Consider the following 25,066-nt stretch of genomic DNA (forward strand, 5'->3'; position numbering starts at 1 on the left):
CTTCACAGAAAAAGATAGTCAAATGACCAATGAATATCCAGCTCAATTTCATTAGTTATCTGGGAAATGCAAATTAAAGCCACAATGAGATACCCCTACACTCCTACCAGAATGGCTAAAATTAAAGACCAATGACACCAACTGGAACATTCTACTGATGGGTATATAAATTGGTATAACCATTTTGGAAAACTATTTGGAAGTATCTATTACTTTTAGGTGTGACAAAAATTCATACATATGTATATACCAAAAGATACGTTAAGGAAATATTTATTGCAACACAATTTGTAATAATAAGAAACTGGAAACTAAATGTCCTGTAATAGCAGAATGAATAAACAATGGCGGTAAATCCATACAATGAAATACTAGACTGCAATAAGAAAGAATGAAATATTGCTACGTGCAACAATGTGCTTGCATCACTCAAATCAGAAAAGTACATACAGTATGATTCCATTCTTACTTGGGAGGGGAGATAGAAATTGAGAGAAGACATGAGGGCTTCCGGGTGCTGGTAATGCTTTATTTCTTCATCTTAGTGGTAGTTATACAGATGTGGTCACTTTGTGAAAATTCAATGAGCTGGACCCTTATGATTTTTCCACTTATAGATATGATATTCTCCAATAAAAATTTACTTTTAAAAGCATAACAAGAATTAGGGAAAACATGGAGTGATAGCATTTCACCCAAAAGCTGAAATGCCAGTGGGCAAAGTGCAAACTAATTTCACACGCACGCACACGAAGAAGTAGCACATGCGTTTCTTAGGTTACAGATGGCAAGGAGTCAGTGAGAGCTCGAGAATATGAGTTGAATCCTGAGAATGTAACTTTCAATGTTCTAAGTTTCAACTAAACTACATATTTGAGCCTTGCGACTTCTGTCCCAGTTTTCTGAGAAGGAAATAAGGCAAACTTCATCAAGTAAATGAAACCCTTTCTTGTCTTATTAATCTTATAGCAAGGAGTTGTCACTTAATTACTTGTTTTTCTTCTTCTTTCTCTTAAGGTACAAGAAAAAGAGGACATGCTTTTTCCCATCAGAGCCTGCCTGTTCTGTAAGGAAAAACAACACAAAACAAAAACATGTTTGCTGCACCACCATCAGCCCTCTCCCAACACAGTGCCAGGTATGTAAATAAAGATCCTTATCTCAAGTCAATATGATGAAAGTCTAGGTTAAAAATAATGTTTTCACCATCCTTCTTCATAGTCAGGGCCTTTGAGACATCATTGGGCTAGACTACATGCCCAAACTTATGCAAGTCTGGATGTTAGGGACTGTGCCAGCTGGAGAGCTCCTGGTGTAACCCAGGCCCGAGTGGTGGGATGTTTGGCAGATTGGACCAGAGCTGCTGCTCTTGATCTTCAAACTCCGAGAAGCTGCCTAGTGGTGCCTCCTGCGTTCAGCTGCTTCTCGTGATCTATTGTGATGGTTTCAGTGTTCACGATCTGGAACCTGACTCTCTGGTTCTGGGGCTTGATTCAGTCACTTAGGACTTGTGACCTTGAACGAGTTACTTAACTTTACTGTCTATTTTCTCATCCATAAAATTGGAAAAACAAAAGTATCTTCTGCATTGTTATGAGAATTCAAAGGGTTTATACCTAAAAGTGTTGCTTACAGTGCCCGGCACCTAAATGTTATGCACAATTACTTCCCCTGAACAGGTTCTTATCTGGCAGTCTGGTAACAAAAGTGTGAATAAAAAACAGAATTCCCTCTATTTCCACGAGTATTCTAACTTATTTATGATTCATAATATGGGATATGCACTAGAAGGGGAAGTGAGTCAAAATGATTAGGGCATTTTCAGCACAATAACAACACATATAAAATCATAAGAATCTAAAATGCTTTGCAATCATACCTGGCTGGGGTTCGTCTGAGAGTGAGCATTGATTAAAGAGGAAAGGAAGAAAGGACAGTAGTTAGGATTACATGCCAATCACAGCATTTTCATCACAGCAAACACAAATCCCTGGACTTCATTTGTTTTATGGCAAGTTCTGATTGAAATTAGAATATATTAAGGTGAGAAAAACTTGTGAACAAGTTACAAACAGAACCAAATTTAATTTGACAATCTAATGGCCACATTTAGTCTCATTTTTTTAAACAGTGACATATAAACAAGTAAAAACACAGAACCAAGTGCAAAGGATTTAAGTAGAAATATTATCCGGTGATGATTTATTTGAATTCCATGATGGATACTCCTACACAGATTTGAACTCATAAAAAAAATATGAAAAGAAGAAGAGGATTAATTCAAAACTGTAGCTGCTGCTGTGCGAGGCTTAGCCCAGCGTTACTCCTGTTGAGGAATTACTCATCCTCATCAGAGGTGGGAAAGTCTTGGGACCCACAAGGCCCTACATTTGAAAGGGGCCTTGGAGAATGTGTGCAAGTGTCTCAGGGCCAGAAGAGGAGCAGCACTTCTTAGCCCTGGACTGACTGACTTCCGGGGTGCAATTATGGTGCTGATCTAGGTGTAGTCTGATTTTGCATGGTTTGGCTCAGCTTCTTCATGTCCAATACCTGCTGTCAAAGAAGGACCTAGCCCTGTCATCGCAGCTCCAGGTGTGACCTTCACCACCCTCAGACCCATTGCTAATGAAAGGTTTATCCCAACACTTGTCCCCTGTTCTTGTTCCTTAATTGTAACTCACCATCCTCATCCCAGCTGATAGACCCAGGTCCTATTAGTCTGGCAAGCTCAGACTAGAAGCCTCTACTAGGCGGAAAGCCTGAAGTTATTATCTATCCACCATGTGTTGGGTGCTTTACAGAAAAATCAGCTATTTCAACCCTTAGAATTCTCTGCATATTGTCTATTATCCTCAAATTAGAAAGAAGAAAATTGAGAGCTTTATGGTGGTCAAGTAGCACAGCTGGTGAGGGACAGGACTGGGATTCCAGCCCAGACCTGGCTAAATCTAAAGCCAGTGCTTGTTCCCCTGCACTGTCTTACCTCACCCTGGGAAGAAGATGAACTGGTAGTCTCCCCTTAGCCCCTTGCTTTTCCTGCTTCCTTCCCTTCGTTCTCCCCGTATTCCTTAGAAGGACTTCTCTGTGAAGAGTTAAACTACCACGAGGATCTCACTCCACCAGACAAAAATCATGGTGCTGCTCAGAGGATTTATTGCAGTTCTGCAGGCTGTGGGCAGCCTCTCCTACAGTACAGAGATAATGTTCAGACACATAGTTAATAAATACTGAGATTTAACACACATGGTGAAAGAGGTCAAGGCTACATCCTCACGCCAGCCAGAAATATTGCAAAATGTTGTTCCAGTGATCATTCTGACTCAAAAAACTCCACCCATTTACCAGCAAAATAGCGCTGGGGCCTGCTCTCGTGCAGGTGGTCAATGACATGACCTTCATTTGCAGAAGGCACCCGCAGTCTGGTCACAGCAGGCAATGACAGGGCTACTCGCCAGGGACTGGGCAGAGAAGGCTGGAGTCCCCAAAGCAATTTGCCTGCTTCTCTCCCAGACCTTAGTCTGGGAAATCCACTCAGACACTCTAACTACTGCATCTCAGCCCAGATTTCCAACATCTGCCCAGCTGTGTGGTCAGCCGGGCCTCCAGCTGCCAGTCAGTCAGGAACTTGAAATATTATGTGATCTGTAGATAAACAAAGCAAGATTTGAGGTAGCAGCCCAAATCAGGCAAATATTTGCCATAGGATCTGCTTTTGAACTTCGCCCTGTCATGTAGGTGGTTTGCTAGCACAGCTTGACCTTGCAGCTTTGCTCTTTACTGGGTATTTTGCAATAATTCATATTATTGCATAGCTTTTACACAGGCTTATTATGAGTCAATGATCTTGTGACCCAAAACCATGCTATTTGGCGCTACTCTACAAGAAGCCCAGTGTGGCTCCCGGGCTGGGGGGTGATGGTATTATCCTTTTGGCTCCGGACGGAGCACACCTGGATGCTTTAGTTCTGGTACTCACATTTTAGGAAGGATGTAAAAAACTGAGGCCAGGCCTAAGAACATCTCTCGCAGTAAGATGGCTCAAAGGGATGCTTTAATATAAAAAATGACCCCATCTTCTATGCCCACCACTCCGTGGTCACACACTGTGGCTTTCCTACGACCGATAGAAAAGAATCTTAATCCTAAGAAGGTGTGGGTTTGTTATTTAGACTCCCATTAAGAAAAGAGAGGAGGAAGAGGAAGAAGGAAAGAAGAAGAGAGAAGGAGGAGAAAGAAGAAGAGAAGGAGAAGGAGGAGGAGAGCAAGGAGGAAGAGGAGGAGGAGGATAAGGCAGAGAGGAAGGGGAGGGAGAGGAAGAATTGGTACTTACTGAGAGCTCACTGCATGTTAGGCATTTTGCATGGATTATCTTATTCGATCATTTAAACAATCAGGCAGTAATATTTCCCAGATTTTCAGATAAGAAACTCAGGCCTAGAGAGGTTCGATAGCTTCTCCAAGGTCACACATGCATGAGTGATGGGGCTGGAACTGGGCTGGACAGTGTACCTTGAGCCCCCACCTACTGCCCTTGCTCTAATGGTCTATAGCTGCACAGGAGGCCAGCATGTGGACGGGCCTATCCACCTGTGTTGACAGATCGATACTGGAGGAATGCACAATTAGTCATAAATAGACACTTATAACTTCTAGCCTATACCAAAAAGGGGAATCAAATCACGGGATCAAAGACATTAAATTAAATCTTCTATTCTTTCTAAATTGTCAGGCTCAGTCCCAAGGAATTAGAAATTATCTTCAGAATCATATCCTCAAAGCCCCACCACATGGTCTAATCATTAGAGTAACTTGTGAAGTCTGAACCCTGAATCAGGGTTCTTGTGGGTTCTGGTTCTGGCCATAATCGACTGGGTGACCATTTAATATCTGAATCTCAGTCCCTTTGGCTATAAAACAAGAGGTTTATACTTCCTGATCCTGTAATATAAGAAGACAAATACATTTAAATAAATGTTGAAACTAAAAAGATGGTCCTAATTTGCCAACTGACTTGGGTGCAGTGAAAGAAAGACAGGTTCCTCTCAGTGTAGTCAGCAGAGGGACCATCCTCAGACTGGTTTGGGGCTAAGTAAGAGAAAACTTTTCAGAAAAAGTGATATTTCAGCCAAAATCTGAGGGGTGAGTTGTTACCTTGCTAAAGGGGAGCGAAGAACATTGCAGCCACAAGGAAAAGCAAGGTAGGTGGGAGGGAGGTGGCATATAATTGATCATATAAATCGGGGCATGTTAGTAATTATACCAAGACCTTAGGCCTAAGCCAAGACTATGCCAGACCAGCCAGGAAGAATGGGCATCCTAAACCCAGGCCATGTTAAAATGTTTGGTTTCATTCTAAGAGAGATTTGGAGCTCCTGATGGGCTTCTTTAAATTTGTTTTTCCTTTTAATTGGTTGTGTAGATTTATAAATTTTCTGTTTTTATTTTTGACATATACTTTACATACAGTAAAGTATACAAGTGTGAAGTTCATAGCTTGATGAATATCAACCTATTTATGCACCCAGGTAACCATCACCTGGATCATAATATAGAACATTTCCAGATCTGCACAAGTATCCCTCCTGCCCCTCCCAGTCATTCCCTCTGCACCTTCAGGAGTGGCCGCTTTCTTGATCTCAGATGAACTTCTAAATGGAGTCGTACAGTATGCACATTGCAGGACTCTAATGATGAGGGATCGTAATCCATCCAGTTTACATCTGGTGCATTTGGAAAGATGGTGCTGACAGCAGCATGAAGAATGGATGGGAGGGGGCCGATCTGCAGCTGGGAGATGAGTTGGAGGCTCTTTAGTCATTAGAACAGAGGTAATGGGGGCCTGAATGGGGAGGGGTGAGGAGAGATTTAGAATAGTGGCAGATGAAGGTAAAATCAGGCAGATCTGTGACTGACTGTGTATAGTGTGTGGGACAGAAGAACCAAGTCTGAGCCCCTGGCTGCTGGTGTGGCCCCTGGGGAGTGGGAAAGCCACACACTGAGCTGAGGAACCTGGAGAGGGTCTTTCAGAGGAAGATGATGAGCGTTTTGGGGGCTTCCGGCTTGTTGAGTTTGAGATGCTTGGAGCTGCCATGTGGAGGGGCTATGCAGGTGGTGGGACATGTGGGACCGAAGTTTTGAGAGGCAGCCCAGGAAAAGCGGTATATTGATGACCATCAGCAAATAGATGAAGCTGTGGGCATGGGAGATTTGCCCCGGGAGAAAGAAATCAGTGAGAGCGCAGTTTATTAAACCCTGCGTTTACTGGGAGTAGAGGAAGGTGGACCCACAAAGAGCCTGAGGGGGACCCAGAGAAGTGGGAGGACAACCAGGAGACTCTGACGCTGCAGAGTCAGGAGGAGAAAGTGTTTCCCAGAGGCCAAGGGCAGCAGTGACCTTTTACAGAAGCTGTAATCTTATTAAACAACTGTGAGACCCCAGTTCTCCTTTTCCTACATCCTTTCTCCTGGGTAACGACTATTAGGATCTTAATGAGAACTTATGAATCACACTATTGGGGTAGGTGTGAAACCCCAAAGTCTAAACCCATTCCTTTATGTAAAACGTTAAAGCTTATCACCATAGCCTGAGAGCTAGGATGCAACAGGAGTTTTTTTCCGCAGCCGTGGACAAGTCTCCCGAGTAATTCCTCTTAGCCAGAGGCTTCAGGAAACCCAGGCTCCTGCCCTCCCCTCCACCTCTAGTATCCCTGAGGTCATCAGGCCTGACCTTCTGAGTGAGGTTACTTTCTACGTTTCCTTTTAGTCTATTGAATAAATAGAGTAAGACAGCAAAACAGACAAAAACACTGTGAGATCATCAGGCATGATAACAGCAACAGTTGTTCATTGACCATCTATTTGGGGCTCGGCACTTCATATGCTTTATCTTATTCTTACAATAGCAATGTAATGTAGAATTTCCCACTTCTCAAATGTAGGAGTTGAGGCTCCCAGAGCCACAGTGTTAGTAAGCTGGGTTGGCATCCACATGAGGCTGACTGTAGAACAGGCCAGCCTTTCCACTCCACTGTACCACATCTCAAAAGTGTGCAGGATCCTTTGAGAAGGCAACCTTGGCTCCTAAGTGACAGATGAAGATACTGGGTGTGTCGATTCATTTCAGTAAACATTCATGGAGCCCCTTCTCTGCCAGGCATATTGTGACACTGTTGGCACTGGCGATTCCGAGGAGAACTCTTGGGTAGCTTGCCTTGAAGTTGAGACAGATAGACAGCAAGCTAGTGGGCAAATAAAGTAATTTCAGACCATGATAAATGCTCTGAAGGAAATAAGGTGACATGATCAAAAGTGACCTGGGTGAAGGGACAATTTAAAGTAGGATCATCTGAGACGGTTTCAGAGATCCACCTGGACACTCCTGCTGGGTTGGAGCTTTCTCCATGCTGCACAAGTTGCCTTGTTCATATCCACTAATGCCATGTTCCCACTCTCTGAGCTGGCTGGTGCAACATGTGCGGGCTAAGGACCTGGAGTTCTCTCACCAGTAATGTCTGCCCCGGGGATTAAGCAGATTTCATTTCTAGGGCAAAGTAAAGCTTGCAGCAGTGAAACAGAACTGACTACTAGTAAAGAGGACGCGAATATCTAATACAAACAGTAGAACATATTGACTTATCTTTAATGACTCCCTAGCCCAAAACCAAGAGAGCCTTCAAAAACATCTGAAAGGTAAGGCACTGACTGGAAGGCATAACAATTTTACCTAAAAGACAGTCTTGGAGGCCTAAGAGACTCAAGAACAACACAGTGCTTCCTAAGAAGAGATGGGGCCCTAGAGAGAATCCCTGTGACAAAAGTCCATGTGCGTGGACCTAGAGCTGGGGCGGGCCTGTTGCCAAACCAAAGAAGAGACAGTTTGATCTTCAAAGGCTCACAGGGTAGGCTAAATGTGTGAGGAAAAAAGATGAGTTAATAATTTCAGATATCAGGTCCCTCTATGGAGCTCAGAGCAAATTAAATAAGTTTCTTCCTCCTAGTCTCATGAATGAATGAATAAATGAATGAATTCCTGGAAGATCGCAGATGCCTGGGTTGGCTTGGGAGGAATTCTGATTTTGGTGGAGATGAGCTCTGGGGACTGGGGTGAATACGGGGGGAGGCAGTGACTTGTAGGAGAGCCTCAGGCCTTGCTGAGGAAATTGGGGGCCAGACATGGTGTCTGTGGGAGGTTTGAGCAGGTGCCTCTTCCATGGATGAGTTTCCTGGGCATTTAAGTCCCTGAAAAGAGCCATCACGTCCTAGGGACTGGAGACCTCCTGGAAGGGCCCAGGCTGGAAGGTGGGAGCCCCTGGTCCAGCCTGCCCAAGGGCTGGGGGTAGGCTGTGTGGGGGTGGGGGCCACTGGCTGAACTGGTTTGAAGATTCACCCAAGGCAAGTATCCTCCTCCTCAGTGGATCAGAGCCTTGTGAATCCTTACCTTCAGTGCAGGAGAGCACTGTTCTCTCCTCAGATAATGTGCACCTGCCCTGGTACAGGTGGGGAGATGCTGAATATGAAGCCCCTTCCCAGGGCCTGAAGTTTTCTGCACCTTGCAGTTCAAGGAGGTCATTGCTGAGTTAGAGGTGCGTAGTGCTGTGGGAACACGTGGAAAGGACACTGGGCTGGTGCAGTGCTTCCCTCCCAGGCCTGGCACGTGAGCAGTTTCCCTGGGAAGGGGGAAGGCTGAGTGCAGTGACATGGCACTTGGACACCGCTCCTGGGATCTGCTTTTGTGGGGACTGTACCCACCTGCTCGAGGGTCGTGCAAGGATAGGAAGCACCTGGGAGGAGGAAGTCCAACGCTGAATTTGGGGCCATGCACATTGGCTTCGACTACATTACTCGTTGGCCCCCACCATTCAGCTGCTGCCTGATGGCCTTGGAAGGAGGGGGGATGTGGTAGAACAACCACAGGCTTCGCTTCCAGGAAGCCCAGGGTGTGGCCGGGCTTGGGTCCACTTGCTGCGTGGCTCCAGCCAGGCCTCACCTCCATCTCCTGTATGAAGTAAATTCAGCCTCATAACTTTGTTGTGAAGATATTCTTTGTTAAATGGACCTATCTATGCCTGACCTGGAGGAGCTCCAGGAAGGGAACATGCTTATTCCCCCTGCCCCTCCCAAAGCCAGAAGCTCAGATGGAAAGTTCTCCCACTGTGTCATCTAACTCATGGTGATCTTGCCCACAGTTCCTCCCCTCTCGTCCCCCTGCTTCCAGTGTCTCCCTGTCAAACCATCTGTCTCTAACCTCACTCTGCTCATGGCGTTGCTGCTCAGACATTTCAAGGATGCCTTGCTGCATGCAGACGACACCCTGCGTCCTCCACACTGTGGTCCTGGCTCCTCTCTCTGGCCTTTTGCCTCACAGTCTCTTTACCTTGCAAGAGGTCTTTCCCTAGACCATGGTGGGCTTTATGAAGGTGCTCTTGCTGGTCTTCCCTCCAACTCTTCTGAGCCCTTCCAGATCAGCCTGTCCTGCAGGGTCTGACTTTGGTCCCCCCTCATCCTCGGAACTGTCGCTGATAAGCACTGCTCTGAAATCCTACCGTTGGTTCTACTGTGTTATTAACTTAACACAATACATACTGTCTTGTCTCTTTCCTTGAATAGAACCCCGCTGAGACCAGGAATTAATTATCTCATCTTTCATCATCAGCCAACTGCACACAAGACACATCCATGTCTGCATTGTGTCAAAAGAAGGACCTTAATGAATCTGTCATCGAGAAAAAGAAAAAATATGTCCCAGAAAACTGTAAATCCATGAACTAAGATCCACATCAAGAAGTCAGGAACAGGCTTTGGGGAGGGAAAAAAAAAAGTTTAAAAAAAGAAGTTGGGAACATTTGTAGAAGGAAGAAAATAATAAGATGAGAACGGAAAGTACTAAAATAGAAAACAATACAATAGAGAAGATAAATGAAACCAAAGTTGTTTTGAAAAGCCTAATAAAAATGATGCACACCGGGCAAGACTGATCAACGGATAAGTGGGCAGCTCTTCATGGTTCTTGATCCAAATGCCATCCAGATGTTGAGTTTGGTTTATCCAAACAAGTCTGAAATTCCCAAAAGGCATTCCAATCTGAACCTGCTGGTTCATTAACATTTACTTATCATCCCTCTCCAGGTCTCTCCTCCCATTGCCCTGGGGTCTTAGGCCCCCAAAGCCAATGTGCTGATGAGGAGGAGTAGGGGAGGGGCATGGGGAGGGGGAGAGGGAGGGGGAGGGGGAGAGGGAGAGGGAGGGGGAGAAAAGCACAGGACTGGAGCACATTAAGCTCTATGCCTGCCTGGAATCAGAGATCTTAAGCAACTTGGAAGATAGAGATGCCATCCCTGAGTCCTCAAATGACCACAGGTCATTAGGGATCAGAGAAAAGCCAAACAACATTAAAGCAAGGAGTGTAACTCAACCCCACACTTGGAAAGAAATGCCCAGCATTTGAGGAGTTGACTCGCTGAAACTCACCTTGAGGACAGCACTGCCTTTGAAAGAGAAAACTAAGACTAGATTTACGAAGCCTGCCACTGAGCTGAGATAATTAGCACGACTTTCTGAGCCATGGCAGTAGAATGTCAAAGTTCTGCTTTATATATGAATAACTTACATTAGAGGGATATGTACAAGATTTACTAAGCATTTATTGGCTTACTGTGAGCGTCTATTTCAGGACTAATGCAGATGTTTCTTAATTTGTTAAAAACAAAATAGAAAGCATCATCAGGAAAGATAAAGACCCTAACAAGGCACTTGGAAGTGAGTAACATGTGAGATAGAAATTTAGCTGAGACCCTTGCCCTCCCATTGGGAATCTGTCTACCCAGCCAAGGAGATCCTGCAGGGCCACCCCCGAGGGCACAAAGGAAAGACCATTCTGAGAGTTCAACACTCATGAGGGCTGTCCTCTTGCACTGCTTTCTTTCAGCAGGAACCAGGACATCTTGCAATTCAGCAAACATCTGCTGGGAACCTGACGTGTGTCTGAGCTGGGATCTGGGGACGCCAGATGAATTAAGTATAAGTCCTGCCCTGGAGGAACCCACAGTCTCTCTGGGAAGACCGTCACCTGAACACTAATGTAGAACCCAGGGTGATAACAGGTAAAAGGTACACAGAAGACCTTTTTATGCGAGTGAATGAAGGAGTGTGAATGAATGTAGGCGCTAGCAATATGCACAATGTGCTTTCTAGTTTTAAGTTCTCTGGCTGTCCTCTGCTACCAAAGGCACATTGGATAAGATGAGCATAATAATTATCACCCATGACACTCTTAAGAATGAAAGGGACACCTATAAATAATTGCACAAGGACAACATTAATTGTGACAACATTAAGGACTGTTGTAAGCAAACTGGGATATATGGTAATCCTAATTATGGGAAAGAGAAAATGCAGGGAAGCATAGCATGTAAAGGATATTTATTCCTCTTCCACTCATTCTTTTTGTTTTAATTGAAAAAAAAATTTTTAAGTGTGTTAAAACTTATATAACATAAAATTTGCCATTTTAACCATTATTAAGTGCACAGTTCAGTAGTTTACCTACACTCACATTGCTGTACATAGAATCCCCAAAACTTTTTTCATCTTGCAAAACTGAAACTTTATACCCTTTGAACAACAAATCCCCATTTTCCCTCTCCTCAGCCCCTAGTCACCACCATTCCACCTTCTGTCTCTATGGATTTGACTACTGCAGATATTTCATATCACACAGTGTTATTCTTTTTTGTGACTGGCTTATTTAACTTAGCATAATGTCGTCAAGGTCCTTCTATTCATTCTTGGTGGGTATTGTCACAACATCAAGTTCACACTTGCAAAGACATCACTGAGAACTAAAAACTATGTAAGTCATTACATCATTGCTATTCTCAACTGATTAGATTTAGTTTGAGCTTTCTTCATTTTTGTTTTCTTTTATTTACATTGAGTCAGCTACATTTCAGGAATTCTTAGACTCTTGGAGTGCAGGTTCTACTGTGGGAAAACACAAACTGTACAAGGCTCTACAACTGTACAAGTGTGTAGCACTGTCTGGCAGCTATTCAGAGAATGGCTAGACCAAGGCTCACTGGCGCTGGCATGCTGGGCCCATTGGCATGTAATTGTTTCTATGTTACTCAGTCTGTGGAGGATTTTGTTTGTTCAGAGACTCTTACATTTAAGGCTCGTGGCTATTTTATAAGTCTATGTAATCAACTGTGTTTTCCAGGCACACCTTGGGGATACTGCGGGTTTGGTTCCAGACCACTGCAATAAAGCGAGTCACATGAACTTTTTGCTTTCCCAGTGCACATAAAATTTATGTTTACACTACACTGTGGTGTATTAAGTGTGCAATAGCATTACGTCTAAAAAATGTATGTATCTTAATTAAAAATACTTTATTGCTAAAAATTGCTAACCATCATCTGAGCCTTCAGCAAGTCGTAATCTTTTTGCTGGTGGAGGGTCTTGCCTCCATGTTGATGGCTGCTGACTGAGCAGGGCGGTGGTTGCTGAAGGCTGGGCTGGCCATGGCAATTTCTTAAAATAAAACAACAATGAAGCTTGCTGCATCGATTGACTCTTCCTTTCATGAACAATTTCTCTATAGCATGCAATCCTATTTTACAGCATTTTACCCACAGTGGAACTTCTTTCAAAATTGGACTCAATCCCCTTAAACCCTGCTGCTGCTCTATCAACTAAGTTTATGTAATATTCTCAATACTTTGTTGTCATTTCAACAATCTTCACATCATCTTTACCAGAAGTAGATTCCATCTCAAGAAACCACTTCTTTGCTCATCCATAAGAAGCAACTCCTCAACCATTAAAGTTTTACCATGACACAGGGTTGCCACAAACCTTCAATTTGTAAAAAATGGAGTATCTGCAAAGCACGATAAAGTGAAGCACAATAAAACGAGGTATGCCTGTATTTGAAAGTGCGTTATTTCAAAGAGCAAATTGTAGAGCAGTATATATAGTATGTAGATAGGCAGATAGATAGATAGATAGATAGATAGATAGATAGATAGATAGATAGATAGTTACAACTGAATATGCATTTATAAGTCTGTAAAACTATAATCCAAACTATTACACTATCTAACCTTAGGGAATAGAGTTGTTTTTAAATCTCCATATGATTTTATACTGCATTTCTTAATAATTCTGCATTTTAAATAAAAAAGTCTTTACAAGGCAGTCATCTGGAGCCCAGGATTCTTAAAGTCATTCATTCAGCTATCCATTCATTTATCCAATTAGTCAACAAATACTGTATGCCAAAGACTATTCTAGACACCAGGATTTAGCAGAAACAAGATAGTCAAAAACCCTTTCTCCGGAAGAATTTACATTTAAAAAGGAAGTTGGGGGAAGACAACAAAGAAGCAAGCAAACAAACATTAATTTCTGAGAGTGATAAATTCTATGCAGACAATAAAATGGTTTAACGTGGTACAGAGTAGCTGGAGCTGGGATATGGGGAAATGTTCTTTTTGAGAGTGTTAGGAGAGAACATTCTGAAGACATAAATGCAGAAGCAGTTGGCAAATGGAGACCTGGACAGAGAACATTCTAAGTAGCCAAAATGGTAAGTTTAATGCTTAGACTGCTGGAGTATTGTGAGCCAAGATGGAAAGCTTGTAATGGACCAGAGCAAGCAGGCAGAGAAGACAAAGTGAATAATGAATGGATCCCTGATGGGAATCAAGCTTGTCTGGGGATTTATAGGAAAGACAAGAACTGGAAATCACAGAATACTGAGTGGTTAAACACCGATATTAGGGCCTTGTAGTGGATGGTGCCTGAGGCCTTGGGGGGCTCAAGGAGAGGATGACTTCATGGTCCTCCAATAGTCAAGACTGAAAACACTAGAAGTTCATGCACATTTTTTTAAAGACTATATTTTTAGAGCAGTTACAGGTTCACAGCAAACATAAGAGGATGATATGGAGATTTCCTACATTCTCCCATCCCCACAAGTGCATAGCCTTCCCCATTAGCAATATCTCCCACCAGAATGGTATATTTGTTACAGTGATGAACCTACTTTGATACATCATAATCACCCAAAGTCCATAGTTTAAATAGAGTTTACTCTTGTGTCATACATTTTATGGGTTTGGGAAAATGTATAGTGACATGTATACATCATTACAGTACCATACAGAGTGTATTCACTGCCCTAAAAGTCCTCTGTGTTCTGTCTATTCATCCTCTCCATCCTTAACCCCTGGCCACCACTGATCTTTTTACTGTCTCTATAGTTTTGCCTTTTCCAAAATGATATATAGTTGGAATCATAAAATATGTTGCCTTTTTTTGTGTGTGAGGAAGATTAGCCCTGAGCTAACATCCGATGCCAATCTTCCTCTTTTTTATGAGGAAGCTTGGCCCTGAGCTAACATCCGTGCTCATCTTCCTCTGCTTTATATGGGATGCTGCAACAGCATGGCTTGACAAGGGGTGCATCAGTGAGCGCCCGTATGTAGCCTTTTCAGATTGACTTCTTTCACTTAGTAATATGCATTTAAGTTTTTTCCATGTCTTTTCATGACTTGATAGATCATTTCTTTTTAGCTCTGATTAATATTCCATCGTCTAGATGGATAAACAGTTTGTTTATCTACTCACCTACTGAAAGACATCTTGGTCACTTCCAAATTTTGGCAATTATGAATAAAGCTGTTATAAATATCTGTGTGCAAGTTTTCCTGTGGACAGAAGTTTTTGCGTAAATACCAAGGAGCATGATTGTTGGAGCATATGGTAAGAGTATATTTACTTTTGTAAGAAACCACCAGCCGGCTTTCCAAAGTGGGTACCACTTTGCATTCCCAGCAGCAATGAATGAGAGTTTCCGTTCCTCCACATCTTCTTCAGCCTTTGGTGTTGTCTGGATTTGACCATTCTAATAGATGTGCAGTGGTGTCTCATTGTTATTTTAATTTGCATTTCCCTGATGACATATGACATGGAGAATCTTTTCGTATGCTTATTTGCCATCTGTATATGTTTTTGATGAGGTGTTTGTTAAGATCTTTGGCTCTTTTTTTAACTGGGTTGTTTGCATTTTTATTGTTGAGTTTTAAGAGTTCTTCATATATTTTTCATAATAGTCCTTTATCAAATGTCTATTTTGCAAATATTGTCTCCCAGTCTGTGGCTCATCTTCTCATCTCTTGACATTATCTTTCACAGAAGCAGAAGTTTTTAATTTTAATAAAGTTCAGTTTTCAACTATTTCTTTCATGGATTGTGCCTTTGGCATTGTATCTATAAAGTCATCACCATACCCAAGTCATCTAGGTTTTCTCCTATGTTATCTTCTAGGAGTTTTATAGTTTTGTGTTTTACACTTAGGTCTATAATCCATTTTGAGTTCATTTTTGTGAAGGCTGTAAGTCTATGTCTAGATTCATTTTTTTGCATGTGGATGTCCAGTTGTCCCAACACCATTTGTGGAAAAGACTATCTTTGCTTCATTGTTTTGCCTTGGCTCCTTTTTCAAAGATCAGTTGACTATTTTATGGGGATCTGTTTCTGGGTTCTCTATTTGGTCCCGTTGATCTATTTGTCTATTCTCTTGCCAGTACCACATTGTATTGATTACTGTGGCTTTATAGTCTTGATGTCGGGTACCCTCAGTCCTCTAACTTTATTCTTCTCCTGTAATATTGTGTTGGCTATTCAGGGTTTTTGCCTCTCCATATAAACTTTAGGATCAGTTTGTTGATATTCATACAATAACTTACTAGGATTTTGATTGAGATTGCATTGAATTTATAGATCAAGGTGAAAAGAACTGAAATCTTGACAATATTGAGGCTTCCTATTCATGAACATGCAATATTTATTTCTCCATTTATTCAGTTCTTCCTTGATTTCATTCATCAGAGTTTTGTGTTCATGGCCATTTTGTTTCCACACGTGTATAGTTCCCAAGCTTGCTTTATTGTTCTGTTATATAGTTCTTTCTTTAACCTCAGAGATGTCAGTAAGTGAAGTATACCAACTGTCCTGTAAGGCACAGTTATTTCATTGAGCTTAATGAAGTGATCTCCTAAAAGTCATGTGGGTTTAGGGAAGGGAAAGAGTAGATGAATATAGTGAGAGGAACACTGAGTGTGAGTTTGAATCCTGGCACTGGCTGGGAAATCACTATTCACCTTGGATATCTGCTTTCTCGTTTATAAAGCGGGAGTGATCATGATGCCTACCTCTCAGGGTGATTATGAAGTTTAGATGAGCCAGTGTGCCATTAGTGCCTGAGATTAAGCCGTCAACAACTATTTGCTGATTCTTAGACTTATTTCTCAAGAGGGTAACCTAGCCTGGGATTCAGACCAACAGGTTACACTGAGGAAACACGCTGGATGAATGTGAGTGGACTCATTTGCTTCATGTTGTTCTGTTCACGTCTATTAGACTTCAACATCTCCTGAGAAACTTAGGGGAAACGGCCATATAGAGGCCATGAGAAGCCTTGTATTGAGGAAAATCAGCCTGTAGCTGTGGATATCACAGAGTTACTAAGGCAATGGGCTTGACTATAACTTTGTTAATTATGATCTTTAACCATGTAATTCTCTGTGGATCCTACATCGACTCAGTATTTCTATGCTCTGCTTGCATTTGGGGGCCATCACAGAAACTACTCTCTGCTCAAATGGCAATGGACTGGGGTTCTAGTTGTCTCTTGTATGCAGAGAAAGATGGAGTCAAGCAAAAGGAATGTCTGTGAAGGGGTGAGCATCCACACAGCAGGAATGTCCATGGAAGGGTGCACATCTACACAGAGGGAATGTCCACGGAGGGGAGAACATCTACAGGAAATCACAACCAGGAGCATTTTAGATGCATGGGAGCCAATTTTCATATGTAATTCAGAGGTTGCATTCATAAGAACAGTTACTTTGTATCTTGACTCTTATAACTTTTTGGCTTGTGCCCTCAATTGAGTTATTTAAGAGCATGTCTTGGTTTCCAGATCTGTAAAATGGGGATAGTACCTTATTACATCATTGTTGTGACAGTTCCTGGATAATAACTTACAGTTCTTAGAAGAGTACTGGTACAGAGTAATCAATAAATCGTGGAAAGTCATAGTGGCAATAGCTAATTGAGTCTGCTCCTTAACCCTGCCTAGTGGACATTATTATTCTTGCTTCAGGTATGAGGAAACAGAGGTGAGCGAGCTTAAGTAACTTTCAAGAGTAGAAAGTTGCCAAGTGGCAGAAGCAGGTCTCAAACTCAGACCTGACCCTAAATCCACGTGCTTTATTGTAGCTCATGTCTCTCAAACTTGAATATGAGCACAACAAGAGAAAAACAAATGTGTTTTAAAGTGTTTATAAAAAGTATGAAAATATTTGAAATGTTGTGAAGCACTATGCATATATGTAGCAGATAAGGCATTGCTCATAATCTCCTTATCAGCACAAGACCCTCCCCAGAGATAAAAGCACAAGCCTCACGGTGGCTTGTGGTCATGCAGTTTACATATAACTCTCTATAATGCTGCCAAGTGAAGAGGTTTTCTCAGATTAGCTTGTCCTGCCCTCACTAGTACCCAGGCTAGTGTGGACAATGGATCTGTGCGTGGGTACTAGAGTGCCTAGGGAACTCGTTTTGCAGCCTCTGCTTCATCTCAAACTCCCACCCTGAAATGTTAATGCTGCTAGCACACTCACAGCCTCACTCTGCACCCTGCTGTCCCTAACAGAGCTTTGGTCTCTACCAACACCACCACACCTGCCAGCGTCCTCCCAGCTCTCTAGCGCCTGAACTCAATCCTGCATTTACTCTGAGTTACTTGATTATTCTCTCTCTCTTTTTTTTTAAATTATTTTATTGGGGTCACATAGTTTATAAACAAATGAGACTACATCAGACTAAGAAGCTTCTGCACAGCAAAGGAAACCATCAAAAAACAAAAAGACAACCCACCAACTGGGAGAAAATATTTGCAAATCATATATCTGACAAGGGGTTAATTTCCAAAATATATTAAAAAACTCATACACTCAACAACAAAAAAAACAAACAACCTGATCAATAAACGGGAAGAGGAGATGGAAAAACATTTTTCCAAAGAAGACATACAAATGGCCAACAGGCACATGAAAAGATGTTCAACATCATTAATCATCAGGGAAATGCAAATCAAAACTACAAATGAGATATCACCTCACGTCCATTAGAAAGCTGTTATTAAAAAGACAAGAAATAACAAGTGTTAGAGAGGATGTAGAGGAAAGGGAATCCTCATACATGCTACTGGGAATGCAAACTGGTGCTGCTACTATGGAAAACGCTATGGAGATTTCTCAAAAAATTAAAAATAGAAATACCATACAATCCAGCTATTGATTTTCTTTCTTACGTTGCCTCTTAAAGCCAGAGCACTGCTAATGCCCTTAGTGCTCTTGGAGTCCTCCAATCCACTGGGTTTGGTCCATCTGTGGTTGGTTTGTTAATCAAAAAGTCAATTACGCAAAGAATCACAACAATGATATTTGGATATCACAAATACTTTATTTTACTTGGAAGCACACACATGAACATTTATTCACTACTCTTTTGTTGTAAATCCAAAGCCCCTTAGGTTAGGGATCTGGTAGGACTTCCATAGGGTCTTTCTTACATAAATCGTATCTATACTGGATCTTCTACAAATTCCATTGTTAGTTTATTTAAAAAGGATTAAAAATTTCAAAATTGTTATGACACATGCTGCTTGTAGAATCCTAATGGAATTTTACTATTTTATTTCTCCAATAATTTACAGCTGCTCATCCACACCTAATTCACTAGCGTTATTTGTTAGTGGCTCATCTTTAGCAAGTCTTTGCAAAACTTGCAATTTAATTTTCACAGAAACTACAACTCTTTTTGTACCTATATTTTTATCAGTTTGCATAAGACTTACTTAAATTAAATTATTTTGATAACAAGCATAACAGTCATAAACATTTGGGGAAAACGAAACAACTGACCCTTGAGATCATTCAAGTCAAGGTAGCAAAGGTGGAATGGAATGAGGGCAGCCCAGGGGGCAGCCAGCTCTGCGTGCACCTCTAGTGTGTTTGCAAACGGAGGCAATGGAGTGTGCAGGAGTCCAGCGAAGCTGGTTAAGAAGCTTCTACAGTGCATGCTGACACTTTTCTAGAATGAACTCCCCACTGGTTCACCTGACCATCTACTTTTCTGTCTCTGTCCATCCATTAGCTTATATAATATCTCCTCTGTAAAACTTTCCCTATCTCTAGATACTTCAGTTCCACCCAGAACTTTCCATTAATCACAGAACTTAAAACACCATATTGTAATTGCTTTTCCATTTTTTATCTCCACCACTAAGTTACAGCTTACTTTAGGTCAAGACCCATGTTTTATTTACTATTGTTTATCCAGAGCCCAGCACAGTGTCTGACATACAGCAAATACAAATATTTATTGAAAAAATAGATGCACATAAAATGGCCTGATCTTATGCAGCTCTGAAAAAAACCAGAGAAATTAGACTAAGATCTCAAGGCTTGCCCTCCTTGAACTGACAATTTTAAGTCATCCTGACCTGCCCAAATACTGTTGTGTTAGTTCTGGCTGCTGTAACAAAATACCATAGACTGGGTGGCTTATAAACAGCAGGTTACTGCTCACAGTTTTGGAGACTGGAAGTCCAAGATCAGGGTGCCAGCATGTTTGGGTACCAGTGAGAGCCCTCGTCTGGATTGCAGACAGCCAACTTCTCATTGTTATCCTCATAGGGCAGAAAAGACAAGAGATCTCTCTGGGGTCTGGTTTACAAGGGCACTAATCCCATTAATGAAAGTTCCAAGCTCATAACCTAATGACCTGTCAAATACTCCACTTCCTAATATCATCAGTTGGGGTTAGGATTTCAATATATGAATTTGGGGGGAATATAAACGTTTATTTCATTGCAACCATGTACCCTACAATAAATACAAGCAATGCTGCTTAAAGTTTCCTTCAGGACCTTCTCACTCTGATCCAGAGCTGTTTCAGTCCAGTCAGTCCTCTCTTGGCTTTGATATCTTGGCTGCATGCCCTGTTGATGACCCCAATTCCGCCCCTTTAACCTTGCTTTGGGATCTGATATCCCGAAGGATCTGGATTGAATCCATCCCTCTGGATCTTCCCATACTGATATGACATAGGCAGGATATACTGTCTGGCCTTGACCCTCAAGATTCGACCCCCGTTGTAGTGACATAGCTGATGTCAGACTAGGGGTGGATGGTTGTAGGTAGGCTGCAGAGTTCTTCAGTTACACCATTCTTGATGATCTCAAAAAAATGCCCCCAAAGCAATTGCATATCTTATGACATCTTCCCAAATTGGGATTCCTTAACTTCCCAGAATAGCCCCTCTTGAGTCATAAACCCAAAGTCCTAGAGGACCAAAAGGAGTTTCAAAATTCCCTGTACTATGTCTACCAGAAGGTTGAGAAACTTGTTTGCTAAAATACTACTCATCTCCTGTCTTGTTATTTCTGAGTCCTCATGGTGGATCTTCAGGGCCCACTTTTAGGTCCCCACCATGATAAGTGGGCTCAACAGGTGATACAGGGATCTGATGGATCAGGTAACTATAAGGAATACATGAACCAATTTATGCAGAAATAGTTGCCTGTAGCAAATATTGAGGCCTAGGAAACCACATTTCTGTATCAAAGCAGGCGTTTAAATTTGATGAACGTAAACTGCAACCTAATACCCCTCAAGTTCCCAACAGGCAGTCTTCCTTCTAATTACCCACAGTGCGTGTTACTCTTTATTCCTTAGATTAGTTACTTTTACTTTTTGTTGACCTTGGTGCGGTTTTAAATTGCTGTCTTGTAATATGGTCAGGTAAGAACATCTGGGGAATATTTTTAGTTTTTAATTGATAGTGGTTATGCAAATAGTTCTCTGTTAATACACTCAAGCCAAGATTCCTGTTCCCATTTGCATTCTGTCATACCTTACATCAACCAAGGAACATTCTATCTGCGAAGTTTTCCCTGAGCAAGGGCGAGAGGACATAGCCTCAGGGAAGGAAGCAAGCCTGGCTAACTCTGAGTGAAGAGAAATGGCACCTGAGCTTGCTGATTCTTGCTCTTCATGCAGGGCACACGGAGGAAACATACGATCCCAAACAAAACAAAGTATGTGCGCGCACTCACACACACACACACACACACACACACACCCTAGTACCAACAGCTTCCACAAAAGAGAGCCATGTTTCGATAAGCAGGATTGGAGGATTTCTGAACCTTTGACCAGACGCTGCCTGGTTTTTCAATCATCATCTCTTGCCCTCCCAAGACTGAGCTGTGAGAACTAAGGTTTGCTCACACCCACGGGCCCAGCCCGGCACTATTGCAATGATCTCGGCCCTGCCACACAAGAGCAAAGGTAGAGAGATCTGAGAACTTGGGAGGGGCAGGCAGACTTGGGCCCTGAAGAACATGGAGGATTCTTTTATTTTTTCAGTTTGTTGAGATATAATTGACATACACGGAGCCCAAGGCACCACCTAGGGCCTCTCCTGGAGGTGCTGCTTGACGAGCTTGGTCAGCATTTACCAAAGGTATCCAACCGTGAGATGCTCTTAAAATTATAATTTATTGATAAACAGTAATGAGTTAACAATATAATGCTTGTCTTAAAATAAAGGAATCAAAATTTTAATATTTTGGGAGTCTATAATAGAACAAAAAACACGTCAGTTAAAATATTTTTTCATGATATTTTTTTTTGGTTGTCTTAAATAAGTATAATATTCTCTCATCACTGCTCTGAATCTTTCTCTTCCCCTTTCTGAGAGGCAGTCCACACTGGGGAAGGTCTGAGGACAGATTGGGGTGGCCCTGGTCCATCTCGCTTCCCCGCATGGCACAGAAGCCAGACCTACCTGCCCTGCTGTGAGATGGGTACCATGTGCACATCCCTAGGCCTCTGGAGAGCTTCCCTTGTGGACTCATTCTCATCCCCTCACCTTCCTGGCTCCCCTGTGTTGATATGCTAGTCCCAGCACTTGTTTTGAGGTCACAGGTACACGCTGTCTTCCGTGGGTCTTGTTCTGGTGCTGGGGAGACAGTTGGGCAGGCAAGTGTGAATCCTGAGACCCCAGGAGGGGACAGAGGCAATGACGGAGGATGCCTTCCTGGGCTTCAGCTGCCTGTTTCTTAAAGTAGTTTAAGTTAAACACACTTCACACTGTGAGAAATACTTTTTTTAAGTATATGTTTTTAATTTTTATTTTAAGATAACTGTAGGTTCACATGCAGTTATGAGAAATAATAGAAAGAGATCCCTCTGTGACCCCCATGGTAATATCTCGCATAGCTGTAGCACAACGTCACCACCAGAAAACTGACATTGATCCGACCAGCGACCTTACTCAGATTTCACCAGTTTCACACACACTCATTTACATGTGACTCACTGTGTGTTTAGTTCTATGCTATTTATTGTCAATTCACATGACCACCATCAGCGTCAAGATACAGGGCAGTCCCACCACCACAAGGGTCCCTTATGTTACCTTTTACAACCATTCTCATCTTAACAAGGTGTGTGCCAGGGAGATGTGAGAGGTGCCGAGTGTGACTGCACCATGGCAAACAGTGTCAGCATATGACATTTCCTCTCCTCCCCCTGAGAGGGAGTATCATGGTGGGGAGACCAGATAGTCACCCTACCCCTCAACATCAGCCAACAAAAGGGCACAGATGAGAGGCAAAACAGGTTTGTCAGCAGATCCCCCATTAGAGTCTTTGCTGTGCCACATTCTGTCCTTTGCTTGTGGGAAACTCAGGTAACTTCCCAGACTGTTTCCATGCCTCTGGAGTGGGGAGAGGGCTGCACCCCTGCCACAGAGCAGGGAGCTCTGTGGACCATATATGACCAGTGAGGTGGATGTGGGCACTCACTCTGCTGACCAAACGGGCCCCTCCAGCCAGGCTCAGGGGCATGGCCCCTCTCAGCCTTTGAGCCTCGGCCCCATCCCTCTCACAGGATATTACCAGGATTCATGGAGTACCTGGTGCCAGATTCACAGATCATTTTGCATCAATGCCTGTAGGAGAGAAGGACCAGCCAGTGGCCATTTGTTCCTGGAGGCAGATGGCTTCACACAGTTGCACCTCCACATTGACCCAGGCTTCTCCACATCACTGAGGCCAGAGACCTCAGGGAAGGAGACGTATGGCAACAGGCTCCCAGGGTGACATGGAACATTCTCCCTGGACCTCTTGCATGTGAATTTGGGGAAACTATTGCTGGAGCCCCCAGGACCATCATGCTCCAACCCTGATGCTCAGCTAGCTCTTTGTGCCTCATAAACTTACTGTGATTGCCATAATGACATCATTGGCATATCACAGGCTTGGTGCTGCTTATAGCAGGGAAAGATGCCAGAAAAGCCGGTCCCTGGCTTCATAGGTCCTGCAAAAGTGTCAGACATTTAGTTTTCACAAATGCCTTATAAAGTTTTGTCTCTAAATCCCAGGGAATGTGCCAAAAAGTGGCAATGCTGCCCACAGTCCAAGACTCAGATGAGAGTTACTTTTACCTACCAACTCATGGCAGAGTTAAAAAGAATCTTCCTTCACCTGGCTAAGGCCCTTGTCAGGTCCCCAAATACTTGCTTGTGAGGTATCTAAGCCAGCCCAAGTCGCCTAATTTGGAGATGCCCATACCTGCCTCGCAATTGTGTTACAGTGTCAGGTGCCTGGTGGTGTCTTTAAAACTTTTGGGAAAAAAAAATAAACTCTTTGGAGCAAGAGTTATAGTCAACTGGGGCCCAAAGTGTCTGTGGGTGAAGAGAGTACCACCTGCTAGCATCTAGGCAGTGACAACCACCTCTTACCTCTGTCATGAGATCCCAGAGGCTTCCTTAGTTTTGGTTTTGTTTTCTTCTCACTCTCTGCCAGCTCATGGCCTCTCAGAACCTCTGAGTATTGTATTCTGGTTGCCAGGCATATCAACGACCTTCCAACCCCCAAACTGCAGCGTGATTTGTTACCACCTGACTCTGCGGAATGATGGCAGAGCAGATCTCTCTTGTTGCAGCTGTGGATGTACAGTCACGCTGGTAGGCTACAGGGAGGGCCAGGTTTCTTTCTCCTGTTATTTGTTGTGAGGTAAGCTGTCACCGTGCAAGGGACATACTCCACATAGGTGCTGAGACTGCTCTCTTCTTTCTTCTGGACCCAAAAGCAAAGCTCTTTCCCTTGTCAGCTCTTCTGATGTGATCAACTTCGCTAGATTATCTTGGTTAGATTTCTGTTCACTTGCATGTTTGCATATGGATGTGGGACTAAGTTATAGTTAGTGCTGACCCCCTGTCCAATCTCTCTGTAATCCACATTCCTCCAGAATTCCATTGTCCAATATGCCACGTGTGACTACAAATATTTAAATTTAAATTAGTTAAAAACATATAAAATTAGCAATTCAGTCACACTACACAAATTTCAAGTGTTTGATAGCCACATGTGGCTTAGTGGCTACCATGCTGGATACTGCAGATTTAGGACATTTCGTCACTGCAGAAAGTTCCTTTGAACAGCCCTGCGCTATGAAGTTCTAAATAAAGAGAAAGTATGACCTGAACCGTTTTCATTTGAGATCTGCAAAGGAAGAGTTTTATGCCTCTTGGCTCTGAGTCCTGCGTTTTCTGTTGGCGCCTTCATTAGGAGTTTTCACTAATGTCTGAGGGCCTAGGCTGTGTTGCTCACGGTGGCCCGCGTCCCGCACACAGGTCCCTTGGATGTTGCTACAATCGCAGAGCCCTGCGTTTGCTCCTCCAGAGCTGCTGGCTCGGGTTTTCTGGAGTGGGACCCAGGAATCTGCCTGTTTAAAGGGAGCATTGGGTTAGAAGGAGGCCAGCAGTCGGCCCAGCTCCTGAGTCAACATTTGGCAACACAACCCCAGGAAGAGAAAATTCAGAACAGAGAAGGGTGGTTGCCACCCACGCATCTAGCCAGAAAAATTCAAGTCCAAATACAAAGCTATCATTTCCCCTAGAAAAAATATTCCTAAATGTTGCTGTTC

General features: G+C 42.9%; 1 long non-coding RNA gene across 1 annotated transcript; it reads left to right on the plus strand.

The window, feature by feature from the left end:
* Positions 1-1,033: 1,033 nt before the first annotated feature.
* On the plus strand, positions 1,034-12,724 carry LOC131406773 (uncharacterized). Its single transcript, XR_009220346.1, has 3 exons — positions 1,034-1,138; positions 10,924-11,013; positions 12,214-12,724. It is a non-coding gene; the product is annotated as an uncharacterized LOC131406773 (long non-coding RNA).
* The last annotated feature ends 12,342 nt before the right edge of the window (positions 12,725-25,066 follow it).

This window comes from Diceros bicornis, chromosome 6 (genome assembly GCF_020826845.1).
Source record: "Diceros bicornis minor isolate mBicDic1 chromosome 6, mDicBic1.mat.cur, whole genome shotgun sequence".
In the NCBI taxonomy this organism is placed as follows: domain Eukaryota; kingdom Metazoa; phylum Chordata; class Mammalia; order Perissodactyla; family Rhinocerotidae; genus Diceros; species Diceros bicornis.